Here is a 24,674-nt window from a genome sequence, read left to right as displayed (position 1 = left end):
GGCAATTACAAGTTAAAAAGTAAAATGTATGCAAATTTTAGAATGGAGAATGCGGGCATCGATCCCGCTACCTCTCGCATGCTAAGCGAGCGCTCTACCATTTGAGCTAATTCCCCTGTGTGCTCACTCAGCATCACATTTCAAAAGTAACGTTACTGCTGTCCACACTTTATTTTAAGTCTAATTGCCCATAACATGAGTGTTCAGTTCACTCCTAACTGATGCCTTAACTACACCTAGGTGATGTTTTACACTTCAGGTTGGCATGTTTAGTACTTGAATAGGAGTGATATCACTGTATGTTAACCTAGACTCAGGCCCTACCTAATCTTGGAGATACATTTCTCATGAATGAGTAACCAAGGGAGATACAATTTTTAGGAGTTAGTGCATGTCTAATGCAAGATTAATCACCATATTATGAGAGCCAATGCTATCATCCAGCAAAAAATACTCGTTTTCGCCCAACGTGGGGATCGAACCCACGACCCTGAGATTAAGAGTCTCATGCTCTACCGACTGAGCTAGCCGGGCTCCCACTTAAATATGGTATGCAGACTCATCATTTTTTATTAAGGAAAACTGTTTCTGGATATTCCTCTGCTCTTGTTTTGCAAGGAACTTCACTTTTATACATCCTTCAGATGAAAGAATGTCAAGTAAAATAAGACGAAATGAAAATGGAAGGTGTGAAATTTTCATTTTGAGATTGCATAAGAAATCAAATTCCTCTCACGTGCTATAGAATACCTAAACACTTTTGATTAAACCACTTTAGTTGTTATAATGACACCAAATTTGAAAGCCATCTGTGACTTTTCTGTTCTTACTCTGCAACAACCATGGCAATTACAAGTTAAAAAGTAAAATGTATGCAAATTTTAGAATGGAGAATGCGGGCATCGATCCCGCTACCTCTCGCATGCTAAGCGAGCGCTCTACCATTTGAGCTAATTCCCCTTTGTGCTCACTCAGCATCACATTTCAAAAGTAACGTTACTGCTGTCCACACTTTATTTTAAGTCTAATTGCCCATAACATGAGTGTTCAGTTCACTCCTAACTGATGCCTTAACTACACCTAGGTGATGTTTTACACTTCAGGTTGGCATGTTTAGTACTTGAATAGGAGTGATATCACTGTATGTTAACCTAGACTCAGGCCCTACCTAATCTTGGAGATACATTTCTCATGAATGAGTAACCAAGGGAGATACAATTTTTAGGAGTTAGTGCATGTCTAATGCAAGATTAATCACCATATTATGAGAGCAATGCTATCATCCAGCAAAAAATACTCGTTTTCGCCCAACGTGGGGCTCGAACCCACGACCCTGAGATTAAGAGTCTCATGCTCTACCGACTGAGCTAGCCGGGCTCCCACTTAAATATGGTATGCAGACTCATCATTTTTTATTAAGGAAAACTGTTTCTGGATATTCCTCTGCTCTTGTTTTGCAAGGAACTTCACTTTTATACATCCTTCAGAGGAAAGAATGTCAAGTAAAATAAGACGAAATGAAAATGGAAGGTGTGAAATTTTCATTTTGAGATTGCATAAGAAATCAAATTCCTCTCACGTGCTATAGAATACCTAAACACTTTTGATTAAACCACTTTAGTTGTTATAATGACACCAAATTTGAAAGCCATCTGTGACTTTTCTGTTCTTACTCTGCAACAACCATGGCAATTACAAGTTAAAAAGTAAAATGTATGCAAATTTTAGAATGGAGAATGCGGGCATCGATCCCGCTACCTCTCGCATGCTAAGCGAGCGCTCTACCATTTGAGCTAATTCCCCTGTGTGCTGACTCAGCATCACATTTCAAAAGTAACGTTACTGCTGTCCACACTTTATTTTAAGTCTAATTGCCCATAACATGAGTGTTCAGTTCACTCCTAACTGATGCCTTAACTACACCTAGGGGATGTTTTACACTTCAGGTTGGCATGTTTAGTACTTGAATAGGAGTGATATCACTGTATGTTAACCTAGACTCAGGCCCTACCTAATCTTGGAGATACATTTCTCATGAATGAGTAACCAAGGGAGATACAATTTTTAGGAGTTAGTGCATGTCTAATGCAAGATTAATCACCATATTATGAGAGCCAATGCAATCATCCAGCAAAAAATACTCGTTTTCGCCCAACGTGGGGCTCGAACCCACGACCCTGAGATTAAGAGTCTCATGCTCTACCGACTGAGCTAGCCGGGCTCCCACTCAAATATGGTATGCAGACTCATCATTTTTTATTAAGGAAAACCGTTTCTGGATATTCCTCTGCTCTTGTTTTGCAAGGAACTTCACTTTTATACATCCTTCAGAGGAAAGAATGTCAAGTAAAATAAGACGAAATGAAAATGGAAGGTGTGAAATTTTCATTTTGAGATTGCATAAGAAATCAAATTCCTCTCACGTGCTATAGAATACCTAAACACTTTTGATTAAACCACTTTAGTTGTTATAATGACACCAAATTTGAAAGCCATCTGTGACTTTTCTGTTCTTACTCTGCAACAACCATGGCAATTACAAGTTAAAAAGTAAAATGTATGCAAATTTTAGAATGGAGAATGCAGGCATCGATCCCACTACCTCTCGCATGCTAAGCGAGCGCTCTACCATTTGAGCTAATTCCCCTGTGTGCTCACTCAGCATCACATTTCAAAAGTAACGTTACTGCTGTCCACACTTTATTTTAAGTCTAATTGCCCATAACATGAGTGTTCAGTTCACTCCTAACTGATGCCTTAACTACACCTAGGGGATGTTTTACACTTCAGGTTGGCATGTTTAGTACTTGAATAGGAGTGATATCACTGTATGTTAACCTATACTCAGGCCCTACCTAATCTTGGAGATACATTTCTCATGAATGAGTAACCAAGGGAGATACAATTTTTAGGAGTTAGTGCATGTCTAATGCAAGATTAATCACCATATTATGAGAGCCAATGCTATCATCCAGCAAAAAATACTCGTTTTCGCCCAACGTGGATATTCCTCTGCTCTTGTTTTGCAAGGAACTTCACTTTTATACATCCTTCAGAGGAAAGAATGTCAAGTAAAATAAGACGAAATGAAAATGGAAGGTGTGAAATTTTCATTTTGAGATTGCATAAGAAATCAAATTCCTCTCACGTGCTATAGAATACCTAAACACTTTTGATTAAACCACTTTAGTTGTTATAATGACACCAAATTTGAAAGCCATCTGTGACTTTTCTGTTCTTACTCTGCAACAACCATGGCAATTACAAGTTAAAAAGTAAAATGTATGCAAATTTTAGAATGGAGAATGCGGGCATCGATCCCGCTACCTCTCGCATGCTAAGCGAGCGCTCTACCATTTGAGCTAATTCCCCTGTGTGCTCACTCAGCATCACATTTCAAAAGTAACGTTACTGCTGTCCACACTTTATTTTAAGTCTAATTGCCCATAACATGAGTGTTCAGTTCACTCCTAACTGATGCCTTAACTACACCTAGGGGATGTTTTACACTTCAGGTTGGCATGTTTAGTACTTGAATAGGAGTGATATCACTGTATGTTAACCTAGACTCAGGCCCTACCTAATCTTGGAGATACATTTCTCATGAATGAGTAACCAAGGGAGATACAATTTTTAGGAGTTAGTGCATGTCTAATGCAAGATTAATCATCATATTATGAGAGCCAATGCAATCATCCAGCAAAAAATACTCGTTTTCGCCCAACGTGGGGCTCGAACCCACGACCCTGAGATTAAGAGTCTCATGCTCTACAGACTGAGCTAGCCGGGCTCCCACTTAAATATGGTATGCAGACTCATCATTTTTTATTAAGGAAAACTGTTTCTGGATATTCCTCTGCTCTTGTTTTGCAAGGAACTTCACTTTTATACATCCTTCAGAGGAAAGAATGTCAAGTAAAATAAGACGAAATGAAAATGGAAGGTGTGAAATTTTCATTTTGAGATTGCATAAGAAATCAAATTCCTCTCACGTGCTATAGAATACCTAAACACTTTTGATTAAACCACTTTAGTTGTTATAATGACACCAAATTTGAAAGCCATCTGTGACTTTTCTGTTCTTACTCTGCAACAACCATGGCAATTACAAGTTAAAAAGTATGCAAATTTTAGAATGGAGAATGCGGGCATCGATCCCGCTACCTCTCGCATGCTAAGCGAGCGCTCTACCATTTGAGCTAATTCCCCTTTGTGCTCACTCAGCATCACATTTCAAAAGTAACGTTACTGCTGTCCACACTTTATTTTAAGTCTAATTGCCCATAACATGAGTGTTCAGTTCACTCCTAACTGATGCCTTAACTACACCTAGGTGATGTTTTACACTTCAGGTTGGCATGTTTAGTACTTGAATAGGAGTGATATCACTGTATGTTAACCTAGACTCAGGCCCTACCTAATCTTGGAGATACATTTCTCATGAATGAGTAACCAAGGGAGATACAATTTTTAGGAGTTAGTGCATGTCTAATGCAAGATTAATCACCATATTATGAGAGCAATGCTATCATCCAGCAAAAAATACTCGTTTTCGCCCAACGTGTGAAGGACTGGGTTTTCTTAAGACCCAGCGGTGCCAGGGGACAACACCTGAAACCTTCGTAGGTTACCTGTTCTGGCGTACAAGACACAGAGACACGGGACACTTCCAGTGACGTCAGAGATCAGCGTTTATTTACTGCAGGGATACAGAAGTCACAAGAAGTACACAGCGTGTAGGTTCTCGGAGACTGCTTCAAATTCATAGAAGTGGGTCGCTCCTTTTATACACGTTTTTGCCATAGCGCAGTATGGCGAACAAAGGTTACAACTCAGTTCCCACAATAAACTTCAAAAAGGGTCGCGTTCATGTTTCAGGAGGCCGGAACATAATTACAACAGTCTTGCCGGTTCCCAACTGTAAAAACATATCCCCTCCGCAATAAACACATTAAGAGGAAGGACGGAAAACAGGATGCGAGGAAAGGATGAGGATGCACAACAGGTTAGAAGAGAATGCTAGAGGCAATAAAGGAAACTCGAGAGAGGGATCAAAGACCTCGTGTCTAATGTATGCGTGACTGAAACAATAGACCGGAGCGGCAAGATGAGCCTCGAGCGGGGCCATCTGCCTTACTCGTGTCATTCCCCTCGTCATAAAAGTCACCTCAAAGAAACACGTGTCCTTCATACTATCTTGACAGTCCCAGGGTCACGAAACGGACAAAAGCCCGTTCGCTGGCTACTTGAGGGCAAGAAAACAAAATGGACGCTGTATCTAAAATGGAACCCGAGGGTTCGAATGAACGAACACAAAAATGAGACGAACCGTACAAGGCTGCATAGCGAAACTTCGCACACCCACTGTACTCGTCATTTGCGGTTCATAGATACCACACTCGTCCATATTCGTCACCACCCAAAAAGTGCCGTCCCGTCTCACACGGAACCTCAGACGCTCCTTTTGCCCTCATGTAGGCAAGCACTAGTCTAGATCAGAATCTATATCGATATTCATCAGATCGTTCAGATGCTGCTGAAACATCATTCTATCCATCAATGTCTCCTTGGTAACAGATGGCCGCCTTATACACGTCGCAGCACATTGGCCACATAAGGCAGGACCACACTGAACACAAAGACAACACGTGAACAGAAACGCTACAACAGCCCCTACAATCATCAGAATACTCCAACCCCAAGTTGACATCAGGCCCCAAAACCATCCCAGAAGCGTCCAATTACCTTCGTCCACGTGTATGGACTCGGAAATCTTATGCAACTGCGAGATGGCTTGATATACAGTCGGAGCATTGTCAGGGATGAAAATGCAACAACTCGAATGGATAATTTTACACACACCCCCTCGATCTGCAAGAACAACGTCTAGAACCATACGGTTCTGCAACGTCATGAGTCTATCCGCCTGTAGTTCCGCTGTTAGGTTACCAAGGGCATTTGCAGTAATATTAGCGGTCGATTCCACCACACGGGTCAAATGTCTTAGGTTCCTACTATTAACCATAGGTCCCCAAAACGGCAGGAAACCCTTAAAGAAGTCTCCTGCTTCTTGACCAGCAGTATCCTCTTTGCTGATTACGCCTCTCACGACTCTGGTTTTGTGATAGTCAGAAGCAACTGTGAAGGTCGGAGGTAAGAGATTCGCAATATAACAGGTACCCGAGAAGTCGCGGGGTAACCATGTATATGCGCGCTCATAACACACAAAATAGGTGCCCTTGGCGGTCAGAAAAACAGGGGAAGAGAGCATCGGTAGAACATACGTTTCAGTGCAAGCACTGTTCCCAAGTTGTGCTCTCGGATTTCGACCCAAACCTTTCAAACAGAAATTACCAAGGTGCGGTACAATCCATATAGGGGACGAGCTCTTCAACTGTCTATCCCCCACTGACGTACCATACTCAGCCTCACTCAGATCCTTATAAGCCTGTACTTCTTCGTCTGGGATGAGTGATACATCGAAAATATCTCTGTCCAGATCTGCTATGGCTATCGCCAGAGGCTTGTGGTACGGACCAGGACCGGACTTGACAGATCGTGGCTCTCGACTAGGGTAAGAGTCTAGTGCACTGCGAAACATGGTTTGGAATGCTCGAGCTGAACCCTGGGAACTGTATGGAAGGACCAAGTACGGAATACCCCTATCCATGGTGTGTGGCATTAACCCACATACCCAACAATTTGTAGTATTCACCACTAACTGATGCTGATGTAGGAGTTGGACAAAAGAATTATTCCTGAATTCCGCACGTCTAACCTGTTCGTGTTGAGGCAAAGGATGAAAAGAATGTGGGGAAACAGTAGTGCGAGAACTTAGGTTAGGAGAAAAGGTAGGCGAAACAGAAGGCAAGAATTTCGATACCCCAAAATACACTCCGCCCACCAATAACATAGATACAGTTAGGAATAACAAAAACACCTGAAACAGAAAACATTTTGTTCGCACGACCCTTCTTAACTCTGATCTCTGTGCCAACACCCTTTCTTCTTCCACCAGCTTAAAGAATGCCATCCTCTACAAACCGTCCGTGACGTTCTTGACGCACTTTGTTCTGAGCAGCGATTATCAATTCCCAGGAGTTCCCAGGAATCGACAAAAGTAACCAACGTAGCGTCAGAAACCTGCTAAACAGAAAGAAGTACCCGCACGGCCCTACGGTAACCCGGATGGAGAGGTTCAAATTTATTACAAGTCTCTTAGCAGTGGAAAACACGAAAAACTTAAAAAGAAAGGATGTAATTGTTCATAACATTCATAACGTCAAAACCACTATACTATCAATTTTTATTAGTCTTTGAAGTCCTTGAACGAAGAAAGTATCGACTTCTTCCAGGTTGAGTTTGTTCTACGAACAATTGTTCAGATGGCGCAGCAGTGTTCAATGAAGCAGATGACGAGTCGGACCTTGGGTTTTCTGCTACTGATGACTCCACTTGTGGATAGGGCAATGACGAATCCTCCACAAGTTGAGCGTCGCTGAACGGCACGAAACGCGAGGGAGTCTCAGTCTCTTCGGCCGGAATCCCAGTTCTCACCCAACCGTCAGTTGGTAAGGGGATCGGTACCTTCTTTGTATGACTGGCGTGGACCCAATTCTTCCGGCCCTCCAGTCGAACCGCTGTCCTCGTCGTCAACAAGACTAAGTGGGGTCCAACAAATCTTGGCTCCAAATTACGCTTCCGACCGAAATTTCGGGTGACTACCCAGTCACCTGGCCGGAGCTGATGTCCAGGACCCTCTGTCTGCGCCGGTAGAGCTTCAAAGACCTGTTGATGAATTAATCGTAGTTTAGTGGTCAAATCATACAAATAATCGATCAACATTGGATATTCAAGACTATCAAAAGCCCTAGGTCTCGGGACTCCCCAAATATTTGCAGGGCGACCGAACACAATCTCATATGGGCTGAGCCCTACTCGAGAGTGTACCGTCGCTCTGGTCGATAGGAGAGCCAGAGGCAAGGCATCAGGCCATGACAGACCAGTCGAAGCCTGGATCTTAGCGAGTTTCAGCTTCAGGGTACCATTGTACCCTTCAACCAAACCCGCTGCCTGAGGATGGTTGGCACTGTGGAATTTCTGCTTTATTCCAAGGCCCTTACACACACTCTGCATTACACTTCCCACAAACTCACTTCCATTATCCGACCACACAATCCGCGGCATTCCATACCTAGGGAAGTATTCCTTCAGCAAGATTTTCGCTGTGGACATGGCAGTATTATCCTTAAGAGGATAGGCCTCGATCCATCTGGAGAACGCGCAAACCACAACCAAAACATACTTCAAGTTATTGCATCTCTCCATATGGATGAAGTCCAGCTGGATAACCTCAAAGGGACAGGTAGGAGGAGCGAAATGACCAGGTGGAGTGGGGGTGCCTTTTCCAGGATTGTGCATCAAACACACCATACAATTCTTAACCACTCGTTCGGCACACTTAGCAATACCATCATTCCTCCACACAGGGGACAAGAACTTGCATATTCCTTTCGCACTGATATGTGACAAACCATGAGCCATCGTCACAACAGCTAACACGTATGCGTCTGGAAGCATCCATCTCTGACATTCCGTCAGATCAACCCAACATCCATGCATATCCAATTTCCCTGCACTTTCTTTCCACTTGGTCTTTTCAGCTTCAGTAGCTCCATTCTGAATTTCTTTCACACTCTCGACAGTATTTTCACACATACCAGTCTCTTCCGGCCATCTTACTGAACTCGTAACGTACATTCGAGTCGCAAGATTCTTAGCCGTTTCTTTAGCAATCTCATCCGCAAATGCATTACCACGACCAACATCATCCGTCACTTTCCGGTGCGCACTACATTTGACGATCGCCACTTGTTTAGGCAACGTAAGTGCATCCAAAAGATCATTCACTAGTTGTCCGTGTTGAATCTTCGTACCATGCGATGTCATAAATCCTCTCTCTCTCCACAATCTTCCAAAGTTGTGCGCAACGCCAAACGCATACTGGCTGTCGGTAAACACATTCACACGCTTTCCTTTCGACAGAACACACGCTCTCGTTAATGCAATTAATTCTGCCGCTTGTGCTGAATTCTGGTTCAATCTCGCAGTTTCCACAACCATGCTCAATGTCACCACAGCATACGCAGTCGTCACATCGCCATTCGGCAACTTGAAACAAGAGCCATCCACATACAAAGTACCATCGGGATCCGACAAGGGAGTGTTTTTCAGGTCCACACGACCTTTTGTTTCTTCCTCAGTTCGTAAATAACAATCATGGGGCAGCACATTATCTGCTTCTATATTAATCGGCAACAATGTCGCCGGATTCAGTACGTTACAGCGCTTAATCTGAATATGACTTGCCAAAAGGGTAAGCTCATACCCAGACAACCGTGCACTCGTTAGATGTTGAGTCTTTGTCCGATTCAAGAGCGTATCGACTGCATGCGGAACCATTACTATGAGCATATTGTCCATGACCAAACCTGCGGATTGTCGAATAGACGCCGCAGCTGCCGCCGTCGCCCTCAAGCAACTTGGCAACGCTCTAGCTACCGGGTCTAAGGTCGAGGAAAAATATGCACACGGACGCTGCTTATCACCAAATTGTTGCGTTAGGACACTCAACGCACAACCATCCCTCTCATGGACGTATAATGTGAAAGGCTTACTGTAATCAGGAGTACCTAACACAGGAGCCGAACACAGTGCATCACGTAGTTCAGAAAAACTTTTCTGACATTCCTCCGTCCAAGGCAAAGGAGTCGAAACGTCCTTGCACGTGAGAGCTACCAATGGTTTCGCTAACAGTGAAAAGTTCGGGATCCACTGTCTGCAGTACGACGTGATACCTAAAAAGGCACGCACATCTCTCTGAGTTGTCGGCACAGTCATTCGAGCAATTGCTGCAATTCTTTCAGGGGTCAACCTTCTTCCCGCCTTTGACAATAAGTGACCGAGGTAGGTTACTTCTTGACAACAATATTGTAGTTTGGAAGGCGACACTTTATGATGCAAGTCGCAAAGGTGCTGTAACAAAGACACTGTAGCGACTTTACAAAGCTGTTCAGTGTCAGCAGCAATTAACAGATCATCAACGTACTGAATCAAAGCTGCACCAGCCGGTAACACAAACGCATCAAGTTGACTCTTAAGAGCTTGGCTGTAGATTGATGGACTCTCACAGTAGCCCTGTGGAGCGCGTTTGAATCTGAAGCTACGCCCACCTAATGAGAAACCAAACAAATCTCTGCTCTCTACAGCAATCGGAATACTGAAGAACGCATTCTTCAGATCGATGACCGAGAACCATGATGCAGTGGCTGGAATCAGAGTCAGTAAAGCTGTAATGTCTGGTACCACAGGAAACTGTGGAACAACAACTTTGTTTACCTCTCGCAAATCGATAACTAAACGATACACGGGAGGCTTGGAGGGATCCGTTCGTTTCAGAATAGGCAACACGGGACTATTGCACACATTACCTCGTGTCTCCTCAATAACATCTTTGCCGATCAGATCGTAAATGATCGCTAACAGTGCCCGTTCGCCATCAAGGGAGATACGATACTGAGGTATACGTGGCAACCGCGCACCCACTTTTAGTTGGACAACATAAGATGGTATATCCAACAGGCCCACATCATTGGGACCTGTTGCCCACAAGGAATCTGGAAGAGACCTCAATTCCGGGGGGAGTCTGTCGATCGACAAATACATAGGGGAAAATACGCTCTTACCCAACGTAAGCTCCACACCCGTAGGAGAACAGTACAGAGTCGCATGTAGCCTCTTCAACAGATCTAAGCCCAAAAGATTCTCACCACAACCAGTAGTCAAAATCAAAGGAGCTTCCAGCTCATGAGACCCAATTGTAAGGGGCAAAGGGCTGGAGACCGGATTGCTAACAGGGGCGCCAGAAAATCCAACGGAGACATTCGTTAAGCCAGACAAAGGCGCGCCAGGGAGTTTAGAATGCATGATGGAACTTTTCGCTGCACCAGTGTCCAACAGAAAAGGCTCAACAACGCCCAAAGTGGCTACTGCAACATAGGGCCCTTTCTGATCAACCGGAACTGATACTTCTCCCCTCCTTTGTCTACGGCTGTCCTAGTAGATACCATCCGCATCAACATCACACTCAACATAATGATCGTCCACATGATACTGTGCAGACCGATCAGACGATGATTCGCGTCGATCGAAACAATTCTGCGAATCCGAAAACGTCGCAAAGCGTTCGGTCTGGTTCTGGGTAACTCCGCGACCTCTACCACGAGAAGTCTGTTGAGGACCACCACGTCCTCCCCGAGCCGACACACCATTAGCCCTATCACGTAAAACCGGACAATCGAACTTAAAATGACCTTCCCCATGACAATATGCGCACTGATTATATCTCAGCACAGTGCGGGGCGCAGGCGAAGCATTGCGCTGCTGTGGTTTAGAAAACTGTGGTTGCGATCTAATTGGCTGCTGCACATCACTAAAATTCGAACGCGGAGGATAAGCTTGCTGCAACAAGACCTTAGTTTTGAGATCCTTAGTTTTCTTTTCTGCACGCTCACTTTCCTCTTTTTCTCTATTCTCATAATATTGGGCCGTAGCCAATATTTGGGCAGTGGTAGAAACAGCCCACGCACTCTCAGAATTCTTCAACTTGTTGCTCAAGTCGGGCAACAAATTCGATACAAATTTGTCAACGAACAACCGTTGACCACCCTCAGAACCCATATCCTGACCACTATGATCAAGGAACGCCTCTTCGAACCTAGTAAAGAAGTCGGACACACTTTCATCCTTCTTTTGCCTGCATGCTGATAGTTTGTCCCAATTGACGCGCATCGCTGGCATAAGCGTCTTCATGAGGGTAATAATCCTCTGGGGCAAAGCCGCAATAACCTGTTCAGGTTTAGCCCCACCAACCTGCCGGGCATCTGCCGCTGTAAGGGCAGCCCAGTCACCGCCTAACTCGGCTACATGATTCTCATGACGGATTTTCGCCCAAACCGGCTGAGGCACCACATTACCGAACAACATATCAATATCGGCTAGGTTCATAACTGTAGCATCCACCAATTGGGACAACTCCTTATAATAACCCGCAGGGTTCTTACGAGGATCGGGTAGTGATTGCTTCACTTGCAAAACTTCCGACCGCTTCCAAGGGAGGTGTATCCACACTCTCTGGAAGTGCGGTTGGACAGGAGGGTTAGCAGCAGCATCGCCTGGCATCCATACTGGGGGAACTTCTCGCATTGGATACTGACCAGGTTGTGCCATCCATTCCGTGGTCGCGTCCTTAAACAGTGCGCGTGGTTGCACTGTACATCGAAAGGATAGCAAACGTTCTAAAGCCTCGCGGACTTTATCACCTACAATGACACCCGTGGCAAACCGGAGCTGTAGCTCGGAAACCTCAGGTGGCATATCATCAGCCATATCATCATCCCACTCCTCTTTTAATGACTTACACAATTCTTCGAACACAAATCGTTGCGTGGGCGCATTGAACTGAGAAAATGTTTCGAACACCACACGTGGGGTGTATCTAACAGGGTTGCGAATCCATCTGCGCGCCGTTTTTACCAATGATTCACGCTCCCTATCATCAGGAAGCTGACTACGTCTTTGAGCAACATCCGAAAGAGTCGAGCCAAGTATCGGCCCAAAGAACGGAGAATAAAGAGAAGCAACAGCAGTCAAGAGACGGTTACGAACAGAAGGGGAGGAGGAAGAAGACGAAGGTGTAGCAGCCATAGGGGCAGAAACAGTAGAGGTAGATGCAGCAGCAGGAGTAGCGGGAACAACAGACTGAGGAGGGACTGGGAAAGGCGCAATAGGGAGAGAAACCGGACCAAGGGGATGTACGATCTGTGGCCCAAGGGGATTCGGGAGTACAGGAGGAACGGCGGGCTGACCAGCAGCCGCCAAAACAGCAGGTTGAGGAAGAGGGGGATTAACAAGACCCATAACATCAGGAGCATAAGGAGGTGGCGATTTCATCAGATAAGACAAAAGCGAATCTTCCACCGATTCTTCTCCTGTCTTATCGATCGTAGAAGGTAGCGTCGGGTAACATTTGTCCACCGACATATGGTGAAGCCGAGCACTAACTTCTTGCTCCTTCTCGTTTCTGTCTAACTGATACCGTTCTGCATTGCGCATCACCGTAATGACACCTTCTCGTTTATTTTTCTTGTTCTGTTTGATTTCTTTCTGCTTGGCCTCTTTCCGCCATAACCGGAAGGAATCAAACATGGCCGGCCTAGCTTTCTTTTTAAACAATTTCGCTTCCAAGTTATCTAAAATGGCAGTCTCAAAACTGCCATGAGGTGGCCAACTAAGGACACCATCCTTTTTAGTATAGCGAACCCAATATTCATTATATACGATAGGACCCACGCCATGGCGACTATAGAGCTCATAAAGCGGAGTTCCAACCGGAGGTATCGGGCAGGAATCCTCCAGCCGGGAATCCATGCTGCAACATTTGAGAAACCCAAACAAAGTACTACGGCCAGGCATCGTGCACACTAACCGAGTATACAAACTTCAACGGCTATCGAATTACGATGTCCTCGCAAAAATGCAAGACCCTCGGTTTTTGGCAATTGCAATCGTCAAATAAACCCAACAACTAAGAACCAACAACTAAGAACCACAAATGCAATGGAACCATGCAACCAACAAAGCAACACTGGGAGCGACCCACAAATACTTAACTGAGAAAGAGCAATGGCGTCACCAGGAAGGCCCGTCTATCGTCTCGCCGTACAAAGGACTACGCCAGGCACCAAACAGGTCGACAGTCAGGGCATCGGTCCGTCGCAGCCGTCAGGAGGCGGGGATCTTCGCGGAAAGGACGTCGGGCCACTTATTTCGACAACTGGATCGATGAAGCGGGGTGCACCTTCCCTCGGAGATTTCACACGAAGTTCCTCACGATCGTCGGGCTTTGGACCGGTACCGTTGATGTCGCCCCACGTTGGGCGCCAACTGAAGGACTGGGTTTTCTTAAGACCCAGCGGTGCCAGGGGACAACACCTGAAACCTTCGTAGGTTACCTGTTCTGGCGTACAAGACACAGAGACACGGGACACTTCCAGTGACGTCAGAGATCAGCGTTTATTTACTGCAGGGATACAGAAGTCACAAGAAGTACACAGCCTGTAGGTTCTCGGAGACTGCTTCAAATTCATAGAAGTGGGTCGCTCCTTTTATACACGTTTTTGCCATAGCGCAGTATGGCGAACAAAGGTTACAACTCAGTTCCCACAATAAACTTCAAAAAGGGTCGCGTTCATGTTTCAGGAGGCCGGAACATAATTACAACAGTCTTGCCGGTTCCCAACTGTAAAAACATATCCCCTCCGCAATAAACACATTAAGAGGAAGGACGGAAAACAGGATGCGAGGAAAGGATGAGGATGCACAACAGGTTAGAAGAGAATGCTAGAGGCAATAAAGGAAACTCGAGAGAGGGATCAAAGACCTCGTGTCTAATGTATGCGTGACTGAAACAATAGACCGGAGCGGCAAGATGAGCCTCGAGCGGGGCCATCTGCCTTACTCGTGTCATTCCCCTCGTCATAAAAGTCACCTCAAAGAAACACGTGTCCTTCATACTATCTTGACAGTCCCAGGGTCACGAAACGGACAAAAGCCCGTTCGCTGGCTACTTGAGGGCAAGAAAACAAAATGGACGCTGTATCTAAAATGGAACCCGAGGGTTCGAATGAACGAACACAAAAATGAGACGAACCGTACAAGGCTGCATAGCGAAACTTCGCACACCCACTGTACTCGTCATTTGCGGTTCATAGATACCACACTCGTCCATATTCGTCACCACCCAAAAAGTGCCGTCCCGTCTCACACGGAACCTCACGTGGGGCTCGAACCCACGACCCTGAGATTAAGAGTCTCATGCTCTACCGACTGAGCTAGCCGGGCTCCCACTTAAATATGGTATGCAGACTCATCATTTTTTATTAAGGAAAACTGTTTCTGGATATTCCTCTGCTCTTGTTTTGCAAGGAACTTCACTTTTATACATCCTTCAGAGGAAAGAATGTCAAGTAAAATAAGACGAAATGAAAATGGAAGGTGTGAAATTTTCATTTTGAGATTGCATAAGAAATCAAATTCCTCTCACGTGCTATAGAATACCTAAACACTTTTGATTAAACCACTTTAGTTGTTATAATGACACCAAATTTGAAAGCCACCTGTGACTTTTCTGTTCTTACTCTGCAACAACCATGGCAATTACAAGTTAAAAAGTAAAATGTATGCAAATTTTAGAATGGAGAATGCGGGCATCGATCCCGCTACCTCTCGCATGCTAAGCGAGCGCTCTACCATTTGAGCTAATTCCCCTGTGTGCTCACTCAGCATCACATTTCAAAAGTAACGTTACTGCTGTCCACACTTTATTTTAAGTCTAATTGCCCATAACATGAGTGTTCAGTTCACTCCTAACTGATGCCTTAACTACACCTAGGGGATGTTTTACACTTCAGGTTGGCATGTTTAGTACTTGAATAGGAGTGATATCACTGTATGTTAACCTAGACTCAGGCCCTACCTAATCTTGGAGATACATTTCTCATGAATGAGTAACCAAGGGAGATACAATTTTTAGGAGTTAGTGCATGTCTAATGCAAGATTAATCACCATATTATGAGAGCCAATGCAATCATCCAGCAAAAAATACTCGTTTTCGCCCAACGTGGGGCTCGAACCCACGACCCTGAGATTAAGAGTCTCATGCTCTACCGACTGAGCTAGCCGGGCTCCCACTCAAATATGGTATGCAGACTCATCATTTTTTATTAAGGAAAACCGTTTCTGGATATTCCTCTGCTCTTGTTTTGCAAGGAACTTCACTTTTATACATCCTTCAGAGGAAAGAATGTCAAGTAAAATAAGACGAAATGAAAATGGAAGGTGTGAAATTTTCATTTCTAGATTGCATAAGAAATCAAATTCCTCTCACGTGCTATAGAATACCTAAACACTTTTGATTAAACCACTTTAGTTGTTATAATGACACCAAATTTGAAAGCCATCTGTGACTTTTCTGTTCTTACTCTGCAACAACCATGGCAATTACAAGTTAAAAAGTAAAATGTATGCAAATTTTAGGATGGAGAATGCAGGCATCGATCCCGCTACCTCTCGCATGCTAAGCGAGCGCTCTACCATTTGAGCTAATTCCCCTGTGTGCTCACTCAGCATCACATTTCAAAAGTAACGTTACTGCTGTCCACACTTTATTTTAAGTCTAATTGCCCATAACATGAGTGTTCAGTTCACTCCTAACTGATGCCTTAACTACACCTAGGGGATGTTTTACACTTCAGGTTGGCATGTTTAGTACTTGAATAGGAGTGATATCACTGTATGTTAACCTATACCCAGGCCCTACCTAATCTTGGAGATACATTTCTCATGAATGAGTAACCAAGGGAGATACAATTTTTAGGAGTTAGTGCATGTCTAATGCAAGATTAATCACCATATTATGAGAGCCAATGCTATCATCCAGCAAAAAATACTCGTTTTCGCCCAACGTGGATATTCCTCTGCTCTTGTTTTGCAAGGAACTTCACTTTTATACATCCTTCAGAGGAAAGAATGTCAAGTAAAATAAGACGAAATGAAAATGGAAGGTGTGAAATTTTCATTTTGAGATTGCATAAGAAATCAAATTCCTCTCACGTGCTATAGAATACCTAAACACTTTTGATTAAACCACTTTAGTTGTTATAATGACACCAAATTTGAAAGCCATCTGTGACTTTTCTGTTCTTACTCTGCAACAACCATGGCAATTACAACTTAAAAAGTAAAATGTATGCAAATTTTAGAATGGAGAATGCGGGCATCGATCCCGCTACCTCTCGCATGCTAAGCGAGCGCTCTACCATTTGAGCTAATTCCCCTGTGTGCTCACTCAGCATCACATTTCAAAAGTAACGTTACTGCTGTCCACACTTTGTTTTAAGTCTAATTGCCCATAACATGAGTGTTCAGTTCACTCCTAACTGATGCCTTAACTACACCTAGGGGCTGTTTTATACTTCAGGTTGGCATGTTTAGTACTTGAATAGGAGTGATATCACTGTATGTTAACCTAGACTCAGGCCCTACCTAATCTTGGAGATACATTTCTCATGAATGAGTAACCAAGGGAGATACAATTTTTAGGAGTTAGTGCATGTTTAATGCAAGATTAATCACCATATTATGAGAGCCAATGCAATCATCCAGCAAAAAATACTCGTTTTCGCCCAACGTGGGGCTCGAACCCACGACCCTGAGATTAAGAGTCTCATGCTCTACCGACTGAGCTAGCCGGGCTCCCACTTATATATGGTATGCAGACTCATCATTTTTTATTAAGGAAAACCGTTTCTGGATATTCCTCTGCTCTTGTTTTGCAAGGAACTTCACTTTTATACATCCTTCAGAGGAAAGAATGTCAAGTAAAATAAGACGAAATGAAAATGGAAGGTGTGAAATTTTCATTTTGAGATTGCATAAGAAATCAAATTCCTCTCACGTGCTATAGAATACCTAAACACTTTTGATTAAACCACTTTAGTTGTTATAATGACACCAAATTTGAAAGCCATCTGTGACTTTTCTGTTCTTACTCTGCAACAACCATGGCAATTACAAGTTAAAAAGTAAAATGTATGCAAATTTTAGAATGGAGAATGCGGGCATCGATCCCGCTACCTCTCGCATGCTAAGCGAGCGCTTTACCATTTGAGCTAATTCCCCTGTGTGCTCACTCAGCATCACATTTCAAAAGTAACGTTACTGCTGTCCACACTTTATTTTAAGTCTAATTGCCCATAACATGAGTGTTCAGTTCACTCCTAACTGATGCCTTAACTACACCTAGGGGATGTTTTACACTTCAGGTTGGCATGTTTAGTACTTGAATAGGAGTGATATCACTGTATGTTAACCTAGACTCAGGCCCTACCTAATCTTGGAGATACATTTCTCATGAATGAGTAACCAAGGGAGATACAATTTTTAGGAGTTAGTGCATGTCTAATGCAAGATTAATCACCATATTATGAGAGCCAATGCAATCATCCAGCAAAAAATACTCGTTTTCGCCCAACGTGGGGCTCGAACCCACGACCCTGAGATTAAGAGTCTCATGCTCTACCGACTGAGCTAGCCGGGCTCCCACTTAAATATGGTGTGCCGACTCATCATTTTTTATTAAGGAAAACCGTTTCTGGATATTCCTCTGCTCTTGTTTTGCAAGGAACTTCACTTTTATACATCCTTCAGAGGAAAGAATGTCAAGTAAAATAAGACGAAATGAAAATGGAAGGTGTGAAATTTTCATTTTGAGATTGCATAAGAAATCAAATTCCTCTCACGTGCTATAGAATACCTAAACACTTTTGATTAAACCACTTTAGTTGTTATAATGACACCAAATTTGAAAGCCATCTGTGACTTTTCTGTTCTTACTCTGCAACAACCATGGCAATTACAAGTTAAAAAGTAAAATGTATGCAAATTTTAGAATGGAGAATGCGGGCATCGATCCCGCTACCTCTCGCATGCTAAGCGAGCGCTCTACCATTTGAGCTAATTCCCCTGTGTGCTCACTCAGCATCACATTTCAAAAGTAACGTTACTGCTGTCCACACTTTATTTTAAGTCTAATTGCCCATAACATGAGTGTTCAGTTCACTCCTAACTGATGCCTTAACTACACCTAGGGGATGTTTTACACTTCAGGTTGGCATGTTTAGTACTTGAATAGGAGTGATATCACTGTATGTTAACCTATACTCAGGCCCTACCTAATCTTGGAGATACATTTCTCATGCATGAGTAACCAAGGGAGATACAATTTTTAGGAGTTAGTGCATGTCTAATGCAAGATTAATCACCATATTATGAGAGCCAATGCTATCATCCAGCAAAAAATACTCGTTTTCGCCCAACGTGGATATTCCTCTGCTCTTGTTTTGCAAGGAACTTCACTTTTATACATCCTTCAGAGGAAAGAATGTCAAGTAAAATAAGACGAAATGAAAATGGAAGGTGTGAAATTTTCATTTTGAGATTGCATAAGAAATCAAATTCCTCTCACGTGCTATAGAATACCTAAACACTTTTGATTAAACCACTTTAGTTGTTATAATGACACCAAATTTGAAAGCCATCTGTGACTTTTCTGTTCTTACTCTGCAACAACCATGGCAATTACAAGTTAAAAAGTAAAATGTATGCAAATTTTAGAATGGAGAATGCGGGCATCGATCCCGCTACCTCTCGCATGCTAAGCGAGCGCTCTACCATTTGAGCTAATTCCCCTGTGTGCTCACTCAGCATCACATTTCAAAAGTAACGTTACTGCTGTCCACACTTTATTTTAAGTCTAATTGCCCATAACATGAGTGTTCAGTTCACTCCTAACTGATGCCTTAACTACACCTAGGGGATGTTTTACACTTCAGGTTGGCATGTTTAGTACTTGAATAGGAGTGATATCACTGTATGTTAACCTAGACTCAGGCCCTACCTAATCTTGGAGATACATTTCTCATGAATGAGTAACCAAGGGAGATACAATTTTTAGGAGTTAGTGCATGTCTAATGCAAGATTAATCACCATATTATGAGAGCCAATGCAATCATCCAGCAAAAAATACTCGTTTTCGCCCAACGTGGGGCTCGAACCCACGACCCTGAGATTAAGAGTCTCATGCTCTACCGACTGAGCTAGCCGGGGTCACACTCAAATATGGTATGCAGACTCATCATTTTTTATTAAGGAAAACCGTTTCTGGATATTCCTCTGCTCTTGTTTTGCAAGGAACTTCACTTTTATACATCCTTCAGAGGAAAGAATGTCAAGTAAAATAAGACGAAATGAAAATGGAAGGTGTGAAATTTTCATTTTGAGATTGCATAAGAAATCAAATTCCTCTCACGTGCTATAGAATACCTAAACACTTTTGATTAAACCACTTTAGTTGTTATAATGACACCAAATTTGAAAGCCATCTGTGACTTTTCTGTTCTTACTCTGCAACAACCATGGCAATTACAAGTTAAAAAGTAAAATGTATGCAAATTTTAGAATGGAGAATGCAGGCATCGATCCCGCTACCTCTCGCATGCTAAGCGAGCGCTCTACCATTTGAGCTAATTCCCCTGTGTGCTCACTCAGCATCACATTTCAAAAGTAACGTTACTGCTGTCCACACTTTATTTTAAGTCTAATTGCCCATAACATGAGTGTTCAGTTCACTCCTAACTGATGCCTTAACTACACCTAGGGGATGTTTTACACTTCAGGTTGGCATGTTTAGTACTTGAATAGGAGTGATATCACTGTATGTTAACCTATACTCAGGCCCTACCTAATCTTGGAGATACATTTCTCATGAATGAGTAACCAAGGGAGATACAATTTTTAGGAGTTAGTGCATGTCTAATGCAAGATTAATCACCATATTATGAGAGCCAATGCTATCATCCAGCAAAAAATACTCGTTTTCGCCCAACGTGGATATTCCTCTGCTCTTGTTTTGCAAGGAACTTCACTTTTATACATCCTTCAGAGGAAAGAATGTCAAGTAAAATAAGACGAAATGAAAATGGAAGGTGTGAAATTTTCATTTTGAGATTGCATAAGAAATCAAATTCCTCTCACGTGCTATAGAATACCTAAACACTTTTGATTAAACCACTTTAGTTGTTATAATGACACCAAATTTGAAAGCCATCTGTGACTTTTCTGTTCTTACTCTGCAACAACCATGGCAATTACAAGTTAAAAAGTAAAATGTATGCAAATTTTAGAATGGAGAATGCGGGCATCGATCCCGCTACCTCTCGCATGCTAAGCGAGCGCTCTACCATTTGAGCTAATTCCCCTGTGTGCTCACTCAGCATCACATTTCAAAAGTAACGTTACTGCTGTCCACACTTTGTTTTAAGTCTAATTGCCCATAACATGAGTGTTCAGTTCACTCCTAACTGATGCCTTAACTACACCTAGGGGCTGTTTTATACTTCAGGTTGGCATGTTTAGTACTTGAATAGGAGTGATATCACTGTATGTTAACCTAGACTCAGGCCCTACCTAATCTTGGAGATACATTTCTCATGAATGAGTAACCAAGGGAGATACAATTTTTAGGAGTTAGTGCATGTTTAATGCAAGATTAATCACCATATTATGAGAGCCAATGCAATCATCCAGCAAAAAATACTCGTTTTCGCCCAACGTGGGGCTCGAACCCACGACCCTGAGATTAAGAGTGTCATGCTCTACCGACTGAGCTAGCCGGGCTCCCACTTATATATGGTATGCAGACTCATCATTTTTTATTAAGGAAAACCGTTTCTGGATATTCCTCTGCTCTTGTTTTGCAAGGAACTTCACTTTTATACATCCTTCAGAGGAAAGAATGTCAAGTAAAATAAGACGAAATGAAAATGGAAGGTGTGAAATTTTCATTTTGAGATTGCATAAGAAATCAAATTCCTCTCACGTGCTATAGAATACCTAAACACTTTTGATTAAACCACTTTAGTTGTTATAATGACACCAAATTTGAAAGCCATCTGTGACTTTTCTGTTCTTACTCTGCAACAACCATGGCAATTACAACTTAAAAAGTAAAATGTATGCAAATTTTAGAATGGAGAATGCGGGCATCGATCCCGCTACCTCTCGCATGCTAAGCGAGCGCTCTACCATTTGAGCTAATTCCCCTGTGTGCTCACTCAGCATCACATTTCAAAAGTAACGTTACTGCTGTCCACACTTTATTTTAAGTCTAATTGCCCATAACATGAGTGTTCAGTTCACTCCTAACTGATGCCTTAACTACACCTAGGGGATGTTTTACACTTCAGGTTGGCATGTTTAGTACTTGAATAGGAGTGATATCACTGTATGTTAACCTAGACTCAGGCCCTACCTAATCTTGGAGATACATTTCTCATGAATGAGTAACCAAGGGAGATACAATTTTTAGGAGTTAGTGCATGTCTAATGCAAGATTAATCACCATATTATGAGAGCCAATGCAATCATCCAGCAAAAAATACTCGTTTTCGCCCAACGTGGGGCTCGAACCCACGACCCTGAGATTAAGAGTCTCATGCTCTACCGACTGAGCTAGCCGGGCTCCCACTCAAATATGGTATGCAGACTCATCATTTTTTATTAAGGAAAACCGTTTCTGGATATTCCTCTGCTCTTGTTTTGCAAGGAACTTCACTTTTATACATCCTTCAGAGGAAAGAATGTCAAGTAAAATAAGACGAAATGAAAATGGAAGGTGTGAAATTTTCATTTTGAGATTGCATAAGAAATCAAATTCCTCTCACGTGCTATAGAATACCTAAACACTTTTGATTAAACCACTTTAGTTGTTATAATGACACCAAATTTGAAAGCCATCTGTGACTTTTCTGTTCTTACTCTGCAACAACCATGGCAATTACAAGTTAAAAAGTAAAATGTATGCAAATTTTAGAATGGAGAATGCAGGCATCGATCCCGCTACCTCTCGCATGCTAAGCGAGCGCTCTACCATTTGAGCTAATTCCCCTGTGTGCTCACTCAGCATCACATTTCAAAAGTAACGTTACTGCTGTCCACACTTTATTTTAAGTCTAATTGCCCATAACATGAGTGTTCAGTTCACTCCTAACTGATGCCTTAACTACACCTAGGGGATGTTTTACACTTCAGGTTGGCATGTTTAGTACTTGAATAGGAGTGATATCACTGTATGTTAACCTATACTCAGGCCCTACCTAATCTTGGAGATACATTTCTCATGAATGAGTAACCAAGGGAGATACAATTTTTAGGAGTTAGTGCATGTCTAATGCAAGATTAATCACCATATTATGAGAGCCAATGCTATCATCCAGCAAAAAATACTCGTTTTCGCCCAACGTGGATATTCCTCTGCTCTTGTTTTGCAAGGAACTTCACTTTTATACATCCTTCAGAGGAAAGAATGTCAAGTAAAATAAGACGAAATGAAAATGGAAGGTGTGAAATTTTCATTTTGAGATTGCATAAGAAATCAAATTCCTCTCACGTGCTATAGAATACCTAAACACTTTTGATTAAACCACTTTAGTTGTTATAATGACACCAAATTTGAAAGCCATCTGTGACTTTTCTGTTCTTACTCTGCAACAACCATGGCAATTACAAGTTAAAAAGTAAAATGTATGCAAATTTTAGAATGGAGAATGCGGGCATCGATCCCGCTACCTCTCGCATGCTAAGCGAGCGCTCTACCATTTGAGCTAATTCCCCTGTGTGCTCACTCAGCATCACATTTCAAAAGTAACGTTACTGCTGTCCACACTTTGTTTTAAGTCTAATTGCCCATAACATGAGTGTTCAGTTCACTCCTAACTGATGCCTTAACTACACCTAGGGGATGTTTTACACTTCAGGTTGGCATGTTTAGTACTTGAATAGGAGTGATATCACTGTATGTTAACCTAGACTCAGGCCCTACCTAATCTTGGAGATACATTTCTCATGAATGAGTAACCAAGGGAGATACAATTTTTAGGAGTTAGTGCATGTCTAATGCAAGATTAATCACCATATTATGAGAGCCAATGCAATCATCCAGCAAAAAATACTCGTTTTCGCCCAACGTGGGGCTCGAACCCACGACCCTGAGATTAAGAGTCTCATGCTCTACCGACTGAGCTAGCCGGGCTCCCACTTAAATATGGTGTGCAGACTCATCATTTTTTATTAAGGAAAACCGTTTCTGGATATTCCTCTGCTCTTGTTTTGCAAGGAACTTCACTTTTATACATCCTTCAGAGGAAAGAATGTCAAGTAAAATAAGACGAAATGAAAATTGAAGGTGTGAAATTTTCATTTTGAGATTGCATAAGAAATCAAATTCCTCTCACGTGCTATAGAATACCTAAACACTTTTGATTAAACCACTTTAGTTGTTATAATGACACCAAATTTGAAAGCCATCTGTGACTTTTCTGTTCTTACTCTGCAACAACCATGGCAATTACAAGTTAAAAAGTAAAATGTATGCAAATTTTAGAATGGAGAATGCGGGCAACGATCCCGCTACCTCTCGCATGCTAAGCGAGCGCTCTACCATTTGAGCTAATTCCCCTGTGTGCTCACTCAGCATCACATTTCAAAAGTAACGTTACTGCTGTCCACACTTTATTTTAAGTCTAATTGCCCATAACATGAGTGTTCAGTTCACTCCTAACTGATGCCTTAACTACACCTAGGGGATGTTTTACACTTCAGGTTGGCATGTTTAGTACTTGAATAGGAGTGATATCACTGTATGTTAACCTATACTCAGGCCCTACCTAATCTTGGAGATACATTTCTCATGCATGAGTAACCAAGGGAGATACAATTTTTAGGAGTTAGTGCATGTCTAATGCAAGATTAATCACCATATTATGAGAGCCAATGCTATCATCCAGCAAAAAATACTCGTTTTCGCCCAACGTGGATATTCCTCTGCTCTTGTTTTGCAAGGAACTTCACTTTTATACATCCTTCAGAGGAAAGAATGTCAAGTAAAATAAGACGAAATGAAAATGGAAGGTGTGAAATTTTCATTTTGAGATTGCA

General features: G+C 42.6%; 20 non-coding genes across 20 annotated transcripts; all 20 read right to left on the bottom strand.

Moving 5' to 3' along the window:
* Positions 1-43: 43 nt before the first annotated feature.
* Positions 44-116, bottom strand: TRNAA-AGC (transfer RNA alanine (anticodon AGC)). Its single transcript has one exon. It is a non-coding gene; the product is annotated as a tRNA-Ala (tRNA).
* A 345-nt stretch (positions 117-461) lies between these two features.
* Positions 462-534, bottom strand: TRNAK-CUU (transfer RNA lysine (anticodon CUU)). Its single transcript has one exon. It is a non-coding gene; the product is annotated as a tRNA-Lys (tRNA).
* A 353-nt stretch (positions 535-887) lies between these two features.
* TRNAA-AGC (transfer RNA alanine (anticodon AGC)) lies at positions 888-960 on the bottom strand. The gene has a single exon. It is a non-coding gene; the product is annotated as a tRNA-Ala (tRNA).
* A 344-nt stretch (positions 961-1,304) lies between these two features.
* Positions 1,305-1,377, bottom strand: TRNAK-CUU (transfer RNA lysine (anticodon CUU)). The gene has a single exon. It is a non-coding gene; the product is annotated as a tRNA-Lys (tRNA).
* A 353-nt stretch (positions 1,378-1,730) lies between these two features.
* Positions 1,731-1,803, bottom strand: TRNAA-AGC (transfer RNA alanine (anticodon AGC)). The gene has a single exon. It is a non-coding gene; the product is annotated as a tRNA-Ala (tRNA).
* A 345-nt stretch (positions 1,804-2,148) lies between these two features.
* TRNAK-CUU (transfer RNA lysine (anticodon CUU)) lies at positions 2,149-2,221 on the bottom strand. Its single transcript has one exon. It is a non-coding gene; the product is annotated as a tRNA-Lys (tRNA).
* Positions 2,222-3,299: 1,078 nt separating this feature from the next.
* TRNAA-AGC (transfer RNA alanine (anticodon AGC)) lies at positions 3,300-3,372 on the bottom strand. Its single transcript has one exon. It is a non-coding gene; the product is annotated as a tRNA-Ala (tRNA).
* Positions 3,373-4,136: 764 nt separating this feature from the next.
* TRNAA-AGC (transfer RNA alanine (anticodon AGC)) lies at positions 4,137-4,209 on the bottom strand. Its single transcript has one exon. It is a non-coding gene; the product is annotated as a tRNA-Ala (tRNA).
* An 11,105-nt stretch (positions 4,210-15,314) lies between these two features.
* Positions 15,315-15,387, bottom strand: TRNAA-AGC (transfer RNA alanine (anticodon AGC)). The gene has a single exon. It is a non-coding gene; the product is annotated as a tRNA-Ala (tRNA).
* Positions 15,388-15,732: 345 nt separating this feature from the next.
* TRNAK-CUU (transfer RNA lysine (anticodon CUU)) lies at positions 15,733-15,805 on the bottom strand. Its single transcript has one exon. It is a non-coding gene; the product is annotated as a tRNA-Lys (tRNA).
* A 1,078-nt stretch (positions 15,806-16,883) lies between these two features.
* TRNAA-AGC (transfer RNA alanine (anticodon AGC)) lies at positions 16,884-16,956 on the bottom strand. The gene has a single exon. It is a non-coding gene; the product is annotated as a tRNA-Ala (tRNA).
* A 345-nt stretch (positions 16,957-17,301) lies between these two features.
* TRNAK-CUU (transfer RNA lysine (anticodon CUU)) lies at positions 17,302-17,374 on the bottom strand. The gene has a single exon. It is a non-coding gene; the product is annotated as a tRNA-Lys (tRNA).
* Positions 17,375-18,145: 771 nt separating this feature from the next.
* On the bottom strand, positions 18,146-18,218 carry TRNAK-CUU (transfer RNA lysine (anticodon CUU)). Its single transcript has one exon. It is a non-coding gene; the product is annotated as a tRNA-Lys (tRNA).
* A 353-nt stretch (positions 18,219-18,571) lies between these two features.
* TRNAA-AGC (transfer RNA alanine (anticodon AGC)) lies at positions 18,572-18,644 on the bottom strand. The gene has a single exon. It is a non-coding gene; the product is annotated as a tRNA-Ala (tRNA).
* A 652-nt stretch (positions 18,645-19,296) lies between these two features.
* On the bottom strand, positions 19,297-19,369 carry TRNAA-AGC (transfer RNA alanine (anticodon AGC)). Its single transcript has one exon. It is a non-coding gene; the product is annotated as a tRNA-Ala (tRNA).
* Positions 19,370-20,865: 1,496 nt separating this feature from the next.
* TRNAA-AGC (transfer RNA alanine (anticodon AGC)) lies at positions 20,866-20,938 on the bottom strand. The gene has a single exon. It is a non-coding gene; the product is annotated as a tRNA-Ala (tRNA).
* Positions 20,939-21,709: 771 nt separating this feature from the next.
* TRNAA-AGC (transfer RNA alanine (anticodon AGC)) lies at positions 21,710-21,782 on the bottom strand. The gene has a single exon. It is a non-coding gene; the product is annotated as a tRNA-Ala (tRNA).
* Positions 21,783-22,127: 345 nt separating this feature from the next.
* Positions 22,128-22,200, bottom strand: TRNAK-CUU (transfer RNA lysine (anticodon CUU)). Its single transcript has one exon. It is a non-coding gene; the product is annotated as a tRNA-Lys (tRNA).
* Positions 22,201-23,278: 1,078 nt separating this feature from the next.
* Positions 23,279-23,351, bottom strand: TRNAA-AGC (transfer RNA alanine (anticodon AGC)). The gene has a single exon. It is a non-coding gene; the product is annotated as a tRNA-Ala (tRNA).
* Positions 23,352-23,696: 345 nt separating this feature from the next.
* On the bottom strand, positions 23,697-23,769 carry TRNAK-CUU (transfer RNA lysine (anticodon CUU)). Its single transcript has one exon. It is a non-coding gene; the product is annotated as a tRNA-Lys (tRNA).
* Positions 23,770-24,674: the final 905 nt, after the last annotated feature.

This window comes from Triturus cristatus, chromosome 4_1, assembly GCF_964204655.1.
Source record: "Triturus cristatus chromosome 4_1, aTriCri1.1, whole genome shotgun sequence".
Lineage (NCBI taxonomy): Eukaryota > Metazoa > Chordata > Amphibia > Caudata > Salamandridae > Triturus > Triturus cristatus.
This window is presented reverse-complemented; position numbering and strand designations above follow the sequence as displayed.